A 13258-nucleotide genomic window follows, 5' to 3' on the forward strand; every position below is an offset into this window, starting at 1 on the left:
TATGGATGCTTATTCTGGCTTCCATCAAATACCCCTCTGGAAGAAAGATCAAGAGAAGACGGCCTTCGTCACTGATTTGGGGTTATTCTGTTACAATGTGATGCCGTTTGGCTTGAAAAATGCGCCTGCCACTTTCCAACGGATTATTAATACGGTCTTCATTAATCAAATTGTGAGAAATGTGGAGGCGTACATTGATGACATATAGTCAAATCCAAGCACCAGGCAGATCACCTTGCTGATCTCCGAGAAACGTTCACCACCCTCAGGCGGCATAAGGTCATGTTAAACCCCAAGAAATGCGTCTTTGGTGTTGAGTCTGGGAAGTTTCTCGGATTCCTGATTGATCAAAAGGGGATAGAGGCTAACCCCGAAAAGATACAGGCGGTGATTGACATGAAGTCACCCCGTTCTGTCAAGGAAGTTCAGAGACTCACTAGTTGCCTGGCCGCCTTGGGGAGGTTCCTCAGCCGGTCAGGCGACAAATGCCTTTACTTCTTCCAAGCAATCAGGAATAAGACCAAGTTTGAATGGGGAGACAATGCTGAGACGACATTCCAGAAGTTAAAATAACACTTGCATTCTCTACCTATGCTGGTCAGTCCCTTGCCTAGGGAGACATTGTACATGTATTTAGCCGTCTCAGATCATGCTCTCAGTGCCGTTATCCTTGCTGAGCGAGACGACGTTCAGCTTCCGGTTTACTTCATTAGCCATGTTCTCAAAAATGCTGAACTCCGGTACCCCATGGTTGAAAAATTTGGCCTTGCTTTGTATATGGCATTCAAAAAGCTAAAGCCTTACTTTCTGGCACATCCGGTGGTGATTTACACCAACCAGCCACTCAAGCGGCCAATGTCTACCTTGGAGTCATCCGGTAGAATGTTGAAATGGGCTATTGAAATGCAAAGTCTTGAAATCACTTACGAACAAGAAAGGCAGTGAAAGGTCAGGCGTTTGCCGACTTCATTGTTGAAATGACCCGTCCGGTGGCTTCGGATAATCTTGACCATGTTTGGAAAGTGTATGTAGACGAGAGCTCTACAAAGAACGGCTGTGGTGCAGGTGTAATCTACGAGTCTCCTGAAGGGGACAGATATGAGTATGCACTACGGTTCAAGTTTCAGGCCTCTAATAATGAGGCGGAATATGAAGCCCTTGTAGCCGGTATCCGTATGTGTAAGGCGGCAGGGGCAACGAAAATCGACGCCTACTCTGATTCACAGTTGGTCGTTAGCTAGTATGAGGGAAAATTTGAAGCAACTCATCCGGCTATGATCAAGTATTTTCAGGCTGTCAAAGAGGAGGTTGGGTCACTTGAAGAGTTTCACTTGAGTCAAGTACCCAGGTCAGACAACAACCAGGCGGATGCATTGTCAAAGCTGGCTTCTTCCGCCTACCATGATACTCCTCTGTCAGTCTTTTGGGAAGTTCTTGAAAAGAGAAGCATCTATGAAGATCCCATTGGAATTCTGGACCAAAACTCTACCTGGATGGATGGCATCCGGGCATATCTCTCAGACGGCACACTTCCTGATTCGCCACAGGAGGCAGCCATCCTAGAGAAACGAGCTGCAAGCTTCGAGTTGAGAAACGGAGAACTCTTCAAGGCGGGGTTTCTGAAGCCCTTGTTGAAGTGTGTCACCCCAGAAAAGGGGAAGGAAGTTCTCGAAGACTTGCACTTGGGATTCTACACCTCCCACATAGGCGGCAGGTCTCTAGCCATCAGAGCCAGACGACATTATTTTTGGCCCACTCTTGAGGCAGACGCCACTTGGTGAAGAAATGTGACAAGTGCCAAAAATTTGGCAAACTTATTCACCGTCCGGGTACTGATCTGACGACCATCCACAGCCCAATCCCGTTAACAAAATGGGGCATGGACATCTTAGGTCCTTACACGCCTGCACCAGGCGGAAAGCGCTACATCTTGGTGGCTGTGGATTATTTCACCAAGTGGGTGGAGGCCGAGGCGGTTAAGAACATCAAGACATCAGACGTAATTTCCTTCATTTGGAAGAACATCATCACCCGGTATGGGGTATCTATTTCTATGGTGTTCGATAATGGTCCTCGGTTTGAGACGCCTCAGCTCAAAACTTGGTTGGGATATCAAGGGATCATACACTGCTTTGCATCAGTCGGCCGACCCCAAGCAAACGGCCAAGTTGAAGCCTTCAACAAACTGATCTCATACGGCATTAAGAAGAAATTGAAAGAGCTGGTGGCTTATGGGCGGAAGAGTTAATCCTTGTCCTATGGGCCATCCGGACAACAGCAAAGGGGGCAACCAGTGAAACCCCATTTCTCACGGTTTACGGTGCTGAAGCCGTCTTGCCCATTGAAAATTACGAGCCGACTTTCAGAGTCATGCTATATGATGAAGAGGCAAACTGGGAAGCAATGCGCCTGGCATTGGACTCACTCCCAGAACGCAGGGGCAATGCCGCCTTGCGTCATGAGATTTACCGTCTGAGAATGACCAGAGCCTACAACAAGAGAATGCACAAGCGTCCTTTGAAAGCACCAATAGCGTTCCCCGGCAACGGCGCCATTTTGACAAGGGGAAAATGCATGTCGTTCCCTACCCTTTCCCCTAGCCAAACTAAATTTGTAAACACCTAACCAACCTTATATGAATATAGGGTAAGTTAAGGGTCGATCCCAAGGGAATGCAATGATGAAAACCTAAGTCTAAGTCAAGCTACCTCGGAGTCGAAAGTGAGATATCGATTGGTACTAAATGAACTAGATCAAAGGTCTAAACACTAGGGATATGGGTTCCACATGCAAAATCAATGATAATGCTAGATTAAAACTCATTCAATTAGTTCAAGTATTTGCAATGGACAAACGATAGTAGCAATCAAGAGAGTTCAAATACTATCTCCTATAGGCCAATCTAGTGGTCACTATGAAAGGCAAACCAAGAAGAATCATAAACAAACTCAATCAATTAGAGCAACTTTTAAATCAATTGGTCATGTCATTAAGAGTTGCAATGCAATCTAGATTAATCTTATAGGGTGATCAATCCTAATCTAATCAATCTCATGCAAAACTATGTCAACCAAATTAATTGCAACAAATCAACCAATCTAGAGCATCAACTAGCATTTCCATTAATCAAACATGCTTCCCCCTTTCCCTAGCAACTAATCTACTCACTAATCATGATGAAATTCAAGAACAAATAACTAGAAATTGCATTGATCATCATTCTATATCAAAATCTAATAGAAATCAAAGTATTCAATATTATCACAACTCAATTCCAAGAGAAACAAACATCAAGCAAAAGGATCAAATAACAAGTAAGTAAAGAAGAAGGAAAGAAGAAAATCTCACTAAAATTGATGAAGAAATCCAAACTTGATTGATCAAATGTTGAGTTACAAATCCAAAGCCAACAATTTCTCTCTATCTTCTCTCTAACTTCTCTCTCTAAAATTAAGCTAATGAATATTATCAAAAAAGTTTTTTTCAAAAAGGAAATACAACTCTATTTATAAACAAAGAAGAAAACGGCAGCTCCCGCGGTCTCTCCCGATAAACCCGCGCCCGCGGAAAAATGGGTACGGAACCCTCCGCGGGCTGTCTGGGCAGCACCCGCGCCCGCGGCATCAAGGGCCCGCGCCCGCGGGTAGATGACCCGCGCCCGCGGCAAGATCCCCTGCTCCCAAAGGCTGATCAGGGGGCCGCGGTCTCTCTGAGTGGAGAGGCCTCTCCATTTTGCCCGCGCCCGCGGAGAGACCGCGGGGCAACCGCGGCAAGTTCCTGCCAAAAATTGGCAGTTTTGAGCACCATAACCCCGCGCCCGCAGCTTGATGATCCGCGCCCGCGGCCTGGTGAATTTCCTTAGAGACCTCTCCGAGGCCTCTCCAAAGCCTCTCTAAGCCCTCTCTAGCCCAATGCTTCTTCCTTGCTTGATCATTGAGGTCCCGAATTGTATCCTTTGCCAAGGTGAATCTCGCAATACCTACACAAGTAAACAAAGGAAGGAAATAAAAGGGAAAAAGAGCAAAATAAAGGAAAACACGATAAAAACACGAGAAACATAAAGAAAAGAGGAAAAGGGGGAAACTAAAGGAAAAAGGACCAAAACTAAGAGAAGAAAGCAACAAAGAGGGAAAGAAATAACCTAAAAGACTACCCTATGAGTGCCATAAATGACACTCATCAAATTCCCCCAAGCTACACTTTTGCTCGTCCCGAGCAATACAAAGGCCAAGAAGGAATAAGAAGGGACAAAAAAAAAGAAAAAGAGGGGTAAGAATTTACACTAGGACTCACTGTCGTAGGAATCACGGTTGTTTTTAGCTACAACAAGCCATTTTGAACCCCTAGATCGCTCAAGAGGACGAGTGATGCTCTCTTAAGGGTTTCCTAAGAGTTTACCCATAACTCTCCACCAAACCCCCAAGAGGCAAACCAAGGAAAAAGCACAAAGAGGAAAAAGGAAATAAAATCTTTATGAAATGGACTTTACAAAGAGACTATAATACAAATGAATAACACCCTTTCTAAAGCGAATTATGGTATGCACGTTAAAAGATACCTAAGGTTGATTGAAACATAAATATGCTAAGCATAGGAACTAGTTATCACACTCCACCTTCATCCCAAACAATCTTACCGCGTTCCCCCTACTAATCTCATATCTCCCCTTAGTGAGCATCTCATGGATTCCGCGAAGGAACCGGAAAAAGATCAAAGTTTTAGGCTACTCGACATCTTGATTTCGCATCCCCTTTCCTTAGTCCACAACCTATGATTCCCTCCACCGATGAAAGACTCAACTCCTAGGTCCAAAGGTCTTTCCCCAAGGTTGTAACGTAGGGCAAGAAGGGTTAAGGTAGGCTAAAAATTTTAAAATTTGGTGGTTATCCTAAAATGTGAAGCAAAGACCGGCCAAATCTCAACACCAAACTTAAGTAATCACCAAACAAAAATGAATTAACACCCCCAAGCTTATTCAACGCTATACTCTACAAAAATAAGACCAAAAAGCGTGAAGGAATAACGCTTTCCCCCCCCCCAAGCTAAAGGAAGCATTGTCCTCAATGCTTAGAAGAAGGAAAGAATTCAACAAAATATTTTTTGGAATTTTACTTTTTTTCAATTTTTTTTTTCTTTTTTTTTATTCTTAAACTTGCAATGTCCTTGCCGTTTGCTAAATTCGGACGGCTTTTTCTATAATGCAATTTATTAGTCCATGCCTTTTATGAATTAGGACGGCTTTTACAATAACACTTGCCATTATTCACAAAGACACAATCTTGCACTTATGGAAACCCAACATCCAACTTTGCCACCACAAACTCCAACAAATATGATCAATTTGCTTCACAAAAACAAGGGAAGAACGAAAATGAAACAAAAGGCCAAAGATCTAAAGATGTGGCTTGAAAAGAAGGGATAAGGCTCAAATGGTTGCAAGAAGGCAAATGTAAACCCAAAAACAAAAATGAATCAAACTAACCTAAAAATGAAAATACCACCCCGAAAAAGGTGCCTTTGTCCTTCCTAGGAAGTTCGGTCACGGTCTCAGGAATCATATGCTAAGATTCTAGATTAGGTTTGCGAAAATCAAGGATCCATGCCGCTCATGCAAGAATGTGATGAAAGCTTGAACAAATATACACCTCACATGGTTGTAGCAAAAACTCACGAAGGTTGTCAAATCGAAGATAGGGAGCAACTACCAAACATGCCACAAACAAGTAGAATCCGGCTTCATGATCCCTCTAGTTCTAGACATCTACCTTAGCATGCTTTATCCTAGAATCAACCAAACGTAATCTCAAACCGTGCATACCATAATTACCTAGGAAGACTATTATTCAAGAGCAAAAGTCCATTGCATACAAGTCCGACTTTCAAAAAGAGAAATAGTAAAAAGGAAAGCCTCAAAAAGATATGCACACCAACAAGAACAAAAGATAAGAAAAGAAAGGAAAAGATGGAAAACCTAGACAAAGATAAGAAAAGGGAAAGAGGAAAAGGCAAAGATGCAATCATAACACATTTATCCCAATCGACATACAAGTGGTCTAATGGCCACATCGCCAAAGACCCCAAACACACTAGGTGTTAAATTCATACATCCTCGAACCGTTCAACTTCCCCTAAGTCTAATCTTAATCTAAGCAACCAAGAAAATAAAAAGGAGTGAAACATAAAAAGAAGTAAAATAAGAAAGGCCTCACCAAGCGTCCGTGCTAGATTAAAGTACCCAAAGAGTTCGCAGAAGCTTCTCCAAAGGGCTCCGCAATCCAAAGCATGAGCTACGAACAAGGTGAGTAAAAGAAAAGAAAGCTATATATATACAAAGTGAAATTGTTAGTAACTTCCAAACAAAAGCAAACAATAAAGAAAACGAAAACACTAACTATATACAAAAACCTAAAAGAACCCATCATCATCAAAAATTTTATAGAAGATCCCAAAAGCATCATCCAAAGAAATAATCAACAACAAACAACACAACAACAAGACCAATAGCCAAAATCCACCAAAAACCTTATCAAAAACTTTCCACCGAGCCAAAGGTGCCGTCCCCATGCTAACACATCCTTTTGACCCTCCCCCCTCACAAAATGAAAGCATCGACCCCGATGCCGGCAACCATGCAAAAATAGGGAAAAGGGGAGAGCAAAAGGGAAACAAATATGCAAATAAAAAGACTAATGGCCACTCGAGCTGGCACCATCATCACCCCCAAAACCATCGCCCCCATCCCAACCTCCGGTGAAACCGGGTGGAAAACCGTAATAACCCTTAAATAGGTCCTGTTGGGATGGGGTCAATTGGTCAAAGGGCGGTTGTTGAACGAGGGGCTCGGGGTGACGGGGGTCAACATAATAATAAGCGGGGTCACCCCTATAATCACTCCCCCCCGGGGCCCTATAGTCATAAGGCGGGAAGTTGCGCCTTGGCACATCGGGGGTCTCAACCCCTTGCCAATAAGGGTACGTAGGGAGGCCATCACCACCCCGGGAAGGTACCGGCCCTTGTTGGGGCGGCACATAAGGGTAGTTGACCGGGGGTGCGACCTCCCCCCTACGTACACTAGCATCATATAAGGCACTAGTTTGATAAGAAAGAGTTTGGTGGTCGGAATACATACCATGCATGGAAAGTCGCATGCGGTCCATTTGCGCCCACATAGCCGCCATATCTTGCTCAATGTCATATGGCGGTTGTTGTTGTTGTTCTTGTTGTTGTTGTTGTCGTTGTTGTCTTCTTCTTCTTCCTTGGTGTTGTTGTTGTTGAAATGGTTGTTGTTGTTGTTCCTCTTGTTCTTCTCCTCTTCCTTCCTCCTCCTCCTCGTTCACTTCCTCTAACCCGACTCCCTCAACAAAATTAACATCTTCCTCCATCTCATCCTCATCAACCCTTGCCGAGACCTCTCCAAACTCCCCCGCGCCCGCGGAGAGACCGCGGGGCAACCGCGGGGAGTTCCTGATTGTAATTCCTTAATAAAGCTGGAGAGGCCCCCGAGGTCTCTCCAAGCCCTCGGGGAGCCCTCTCCCCTGCACTCTAAACACTTCATATAACCCCTTCTTTTCAACAAGAGATAACAATGGGCAACCTACAAAACAAACACAAAACCAACACTTAGTAAGATCAAAACTAAACAAGGAAAAAGAAAGGGAGGGAAAAGAAAAGAAAAAGAGATGAGAATCCGGGTTGCCTCCCGTAAGCGCTTTTGGTTAACGTCGTTAGCTCGACGTGCATCACTCCACTCAAGGTGGTTGGAAAAGAATCATATGGTGGACAAGACCAACAAAAACTTTGTCAAAGTACTTCTTGAGCCGATGACCATTAACCTTAAATGACGAGGAGGAATCCAAAGGAGAAATTTCCACGGCACCATTACCAAAAACATCCTTTACCAAGAACGGACCACTCCATCTTGACATGAATTTTCCGGGGAACAACTTCATTCTAGAATTATAGAGGAGGACTTTGTCACCTACACAAAACTCCTTTTTCTCAATCAACTTGTCGTGAACCTCCTTGGATCGAGCTTTGTAAGTGCTAGCACAATCGTAGGCATCAAGTCGAAGTTCCTCTAATTCATGAAGGTCCAACCACCTCTTCTCTCCCGCACTTGCTAAGTCGAAATTTATCTTCTTGATGGCCCACATGGCACGATGTTCAAGCTCAACCGAGAGATGGCATGATTTGCCATAGACAAGGCGATATGGAGTGGTACCGATTGGTGTCTTGAAAGCCGTCCTATAAGCCCATAGAGCATCATCCAATTTGTCCGCCCAATCCTTTCTATTACGAGCAACCGTCTTCTCAAGAATAAGCTTGAGTTGACGATTTGAAACCTCAACTTGGCCACTCGTTTGAGGGTGATAGGGGAGCCCAAATCGTTGATGCACACCATGTTTCCTCAACATCTTTTGAAAGGCATTATGGACAAAATGGGATCCATTATCACTTATCACCGCCTTTGGGACACCAAACCTTGGAAAGATGATCTTCTTGAATAACTTCAATACAACCTTGTGATCATTTGTTGGAGAGGCAATGGCCTCAACCCACTTAGAAACATAGTCCACTGCCACAAGAATATATTGATTCCCATATGAGGAGGGAAATGGTCCCATGAAGTCAATTCCCCACACATCGAACACCTCCAATTCAAGGATAGGTTGTTGAGGCATCTCATTTCGCTTGGAAATGTTCCCAACTCGTTGACATTGGTCACATGATTTAACAAAGCCCCATGAATCTTTGAAGAGATGTGGCCACCAAAAACCACTTTGAAGGACTTTAGTAGCGGTCTTGGAAACACCCATGTGTCCACCACTAGGGTCCGAGTGGCACATTTTTAAAACACTAGGCACCTCTTCATTTGGAACACAACGCCTAAGTAAACCATCAACCCCACATTTGTATAAGATAGGCTCATCCCACAAATAGTGCCTTGCTTCTCTTTTGATCTTCCTCTTTTGATTCTTGGAGAAAGAGGGTGGAAACTCCCCACATGCTAGAAAATTGACCAAATCGGCATACCATGGGAGTTCCTTCCCCTCTATGGCATATAAGAAATCATCAAGCATTTTATCTTCTATTGGTAAACCATCATCATGAATTTGATCCCCTTCAAGGCGAGAAAGATGGTCCGCCACTACATTCTCCGCACCCTTCTTGTCCCTAATCTCAATCTCAAAAGCTTGTAATTCAAGTACCCATCGAATCAACCTTGGCTTGGACTCTTTTTTAGCAAAGAGATACTTGAGGGCCGCATGATCCGTGAAGACTATGGTCTTGGAACCCAACAAGTAACACCGGAATTTCTCAAAAGAGTGCACAATAGCCAAAAATTCCTTCTCCGTTGTTGTGTAGTTCTTTTGAGCCCCATTGAGAGTCTTGGACATATAGTAAATGACATGAAGTTTCTTGTCTACCCGTTGTCCCAAAACACCTCCAATTGCCCAATCACTTGCATCACACATCAACTCAAAAGGAAGATCCCACCTTGGGCCTTGAACAATAGGAGTAGAGATTAGGGCCTTCTTCAATGTATCAAATGCCTTCAAGCATTTGTCATCAAAATTGAACTCAACATCTTTTTGAAGAAGGTCATTTAGGGGCTTAGCAATGAGTGAGAAGTCCTTAATGAATCTCCTATAAAAACCCGCATGACCAAGGAACGATCTCACTCCCTTGACATTTATCGGAGGTGGAAGCTTTTCTATCACATCAATCTTTGCCTTATCCACCTCAATGCCCTTATTTGAAATCTTGTGCCCAAGCACTATCCCTTCCTCCACCATGAAGTGGCACTTCTCCCAATTAAGCACCAAATTGACCTTTTCACATCTTTCTAGGCATCTCTCAAGATTTTTGAGGCAATCCTCAAATGAAACACCTCCCACAGAAAAATCATCCATGAAAACTTCCATTTCCTCTTCAAGCATGTCCCCAAAAATGCTCATCATACACCTTTGAAAGGTCGCCGGAGCATTACACAATCCAAAGGGCATTCTTCGATATGCAAAAGTACCATAGGGGCATGTGAAGGTTGTCTTTTCTTGATCTTCGGGATGAATGGGAATTTGAAAGAATCCCGAATATCCATCAAGGAAGCAATAGAATTTGTGCCTAGTCAACCTTTCAAGCATTTGGTCAATAAAAGGGAGAGGGAAGTGATCCTTTTTGGTTGATGTGTTTAGACGTCTATAGTCTATACACATCCTCCAACCGGTGACCGTTCTAGTTGGAATGAGCTCACCTTTCTCATTCTCATTCTAGATGGGGAATATGATTCCCGCATTCAAAAGCTTGGTGATCTCTTTCTTAACTACTTCTCCCATTTGGGGATGTAGTTTCCGTTGTCGTTCAATAGAAGGAAGGGCTCCTTCCTCAAGCGTTATGTGGTGTTGGCACAAAGCGGGGCTTATACCTTTAAGGTCATCAATTGTGTACCCCAAAGCACTTTGGTGTTTTCTCAAAACACCACATAACGCTTGAGCTTGGCTTTTGCTCAAGGATGCACTAACTATCACGGGGTAAGTAGAATGAGGGCCCAAGAATTCATACCTAAGAATGTGGTTGCTTGCAAAGCTTCATTGCTTGAGATTCCAAAGCATGTTTGCTTATCCACATCCTCCACACTTCCATCAAGTAATTCCTCATAGAAATTCATCTCCTTGCATGAAGCACCTACCTTGTCTTTGTTCAACAATACATTCTCAAGAGCATCGTTAGAAGTGAGAAAGTGCTCATGCATGGAAGACACAACAATATCAAGTGAATCAATCATCATACAATTTTCCAAAGAAGAACATGGATATTTCATGCTTTCATTCAAATCAAATTCAATAACCTCTTCTCCCACCTTAAGGGAGATCTTAGTATTTCTCACATCAATCATGGCTCCCGAGGTAGCAAGAAAGGGTCTACCTAAAATGATTGGAATGGTGGCATCCTCATCCATTTCAAGAACAACAAAATCTACCGGAAACACAAACTTCCCAACCCTCAAAGGGACATCTTCTACTTTACCTTTTGGAAATTTGATAGACCTATCCGCTAATTGCAAGGTAATGTTAGAAGGTAGAAGTTCCCCTAACTCAAGTCTTTGATAAACCTAATATGGCATTAGGCTCACACTAGCTCCCAAGTCACATAAGGCATTATCAATTTGCATTTTGTTGATTGCACAAGGGATGGAGAAGTTTCCGGGGTCCTTCAACTTGGGTGGCATTTTGTTCATGATGATAGCACTACAATTTTCGGTCAAATTGATGGTCTCCACAACCTCACAAGTCCTTCTCCCACTCAAAATGTCCTTGAGGAATTTGGCATAGTTTGGCATTTGGTTGATCACATCGGTAAAAGGTAGAGAAAGGTGGAGTTGTTTTAGCATTTCAATAAATCTCCCAAATTGTTCATCCAATTTGTGTCTCATGAATTTTTGTGGGTAGGGGAGTTTGGGTCTTACAATCTCTTTCTCTACTCTCACCTCTCTAGGTGTCTCAACAACTACCTCATCCAATGATGCCCTTTTTTCCTCATCCTCAACCAAAATCTCCCTAGGAATCTCCTTATCTACACCATTTCTAGGCAATACCTCCTCAAGAACCTTTCCACTCCTAGTAACAATAGCATTCACGGGTTTCTTGGGGTCAAGGCCTTGGGAAGGTAAAGAAGAAGGGCTTGCATGATCTTTCAAGGCATTAGCAAGTTGAGAGATTTGGTTTTCAAGCATTTTATTGTGGGTCATCATTTCATTGAATTTTTTATCGCTCACGGCCATGTATGTGTTCAACAACTTGGTTTGATTCTCAATTATCTCCTCCAAATTAGTCCTAGGTGAAGAAGGTTGAGAATAGGAACTTTCACCTTGAGTTTTTGGAACAAACCCGGGTGGGGGACCTCTTTGAGAATTATTTTGAAAATTACCCCGTCCTTGATTGTTCCAACTACTCCTATTTTGATTTTGGCCATAATTTTGATTATGGTTTCCACCACCTTGATTATGGTTACCACTACCTTGGTTATGATTTCCATAACCTTGGTTTTGGGTACCATAATTTTGGCCTTGATTACCATAATATTGCCCTTGATTTTGGCCACTATAACCTTGACTATTATAGCTACCACGAGAACCTTGGTTCCCTTGGTTTCTATAACCACCGCCTTGGTTGTAGTTGTCAAAATTGCCTTGGCCTTGGAAGTTCCTATTCCATTGACCCCTTTGATTATCAAACCGTTGACCATTATTATTTGACACATAATTCACATGTTCACTCTCATGGTTATCAAACTCGTCAACACATTCATTAGGACAAACACTAGAATCATGATCATACGATCCACATGCATCACAAAACAAACAACCCAAAGGCATATTATGCGAAGAGGGAGGGGGTTGAGAGTTAGAAGGAGTACCTCTCCCCTTAAATTGGGAGGGAAGATTAGAAGCTTGAGAAGAGGAAGAAGTGCTCTCCAACTTAGCCTTGATTGCGGTGACCTCTTTCCCTAAATTTGTCATTTGAGAGGAAAGGTTGTTGATTGCATTGAGATGGTCCACCGAATACAATGAAGATTGTTTGCTTGAAGAGTCCCTCTCTCCATCTTGCCAATCCCTATAATAAGTCACCACATCCTCAATGATGTCCACAACTTCTTCTTCGGTTTTGTTCATGATAGGGCCCCCGGCCCCTCCATCAAGGCATGACTTGCCTTGGGGACTTAAACCGCCATAGAAGATTTGCATCACTTGGTATGTGGGGATTCCATGATGAGGGCACTCCCTTTGATACTCTTTGAATCTCTCCCATGCTTCGTAAAGGCTTTCACTCGGCCTTTGCTTGAACCCTTGAATCAAGGCTCTTGCCTCCGCCGTCTTCTTTTGGGGGTAGAAGCGGGACAAGAAAGCCTTTGTGACATCGTCCCAAGTTCTCAAGGAGTTGGGCTTCACCTCCTTGTCTAGCCACTCCAAGGATCTTCCGATTAGAGAGAAAGGGAACAACTTGAGGCGGATGAATTCTTGAGAAACCCCATTGACTTTAATGGTATTGCAATATTTTTCAAATTCTTTAAAATGGTTCAATGGGCTCTCATTCTTAGCCCCACTATATTGCCTTCTCTCGATCAAGGTGATCATTGCCGGACGGATTTCGAAGTCATTTGCCGGGGTAGTGGGAGGAGCTATTCCACTTTCAAATCTATATGCCCCGGGCACTCCAAGCTCCTTCAAGGCTAATCTAGGATGTTCACCCATTCCTTG

At 43.3% G+C, this 13258-nt stretch overlaps 1 non-coding gene across 1 annotated transcript; it reads left to right on the forward strand.

Moving 5' to 3' along the window:
* Nucleotides 1–12761: 12761 nt before the first annotated feature.
* LOC145615807 (small nucleolar RNA R71) lies at nucleotides 12762–12867 on the forward strand. Its single transcript, XR_014107395.1, has one exon. It is a non-coding gene; the product is annotated as a small nucleolar RNA R71 (small nucleolar RNA).
* Nucleotides 12868–13258: the final 391 nt, after the last annotated feature.

This window comes from Chenopodium album, chromosome 25, assembly GCF_948465745.1.
Source record: "Chenopodium album chromosome 25, dcCheAlbu1.1, whole genome shotgun sequence".
NCBI lineage: Eukaryota > Viridiplantae > Streptophyta > Magnoliopsida > Caryophyllales > Amaranthaceae > Chenopodium > Chenopodium album.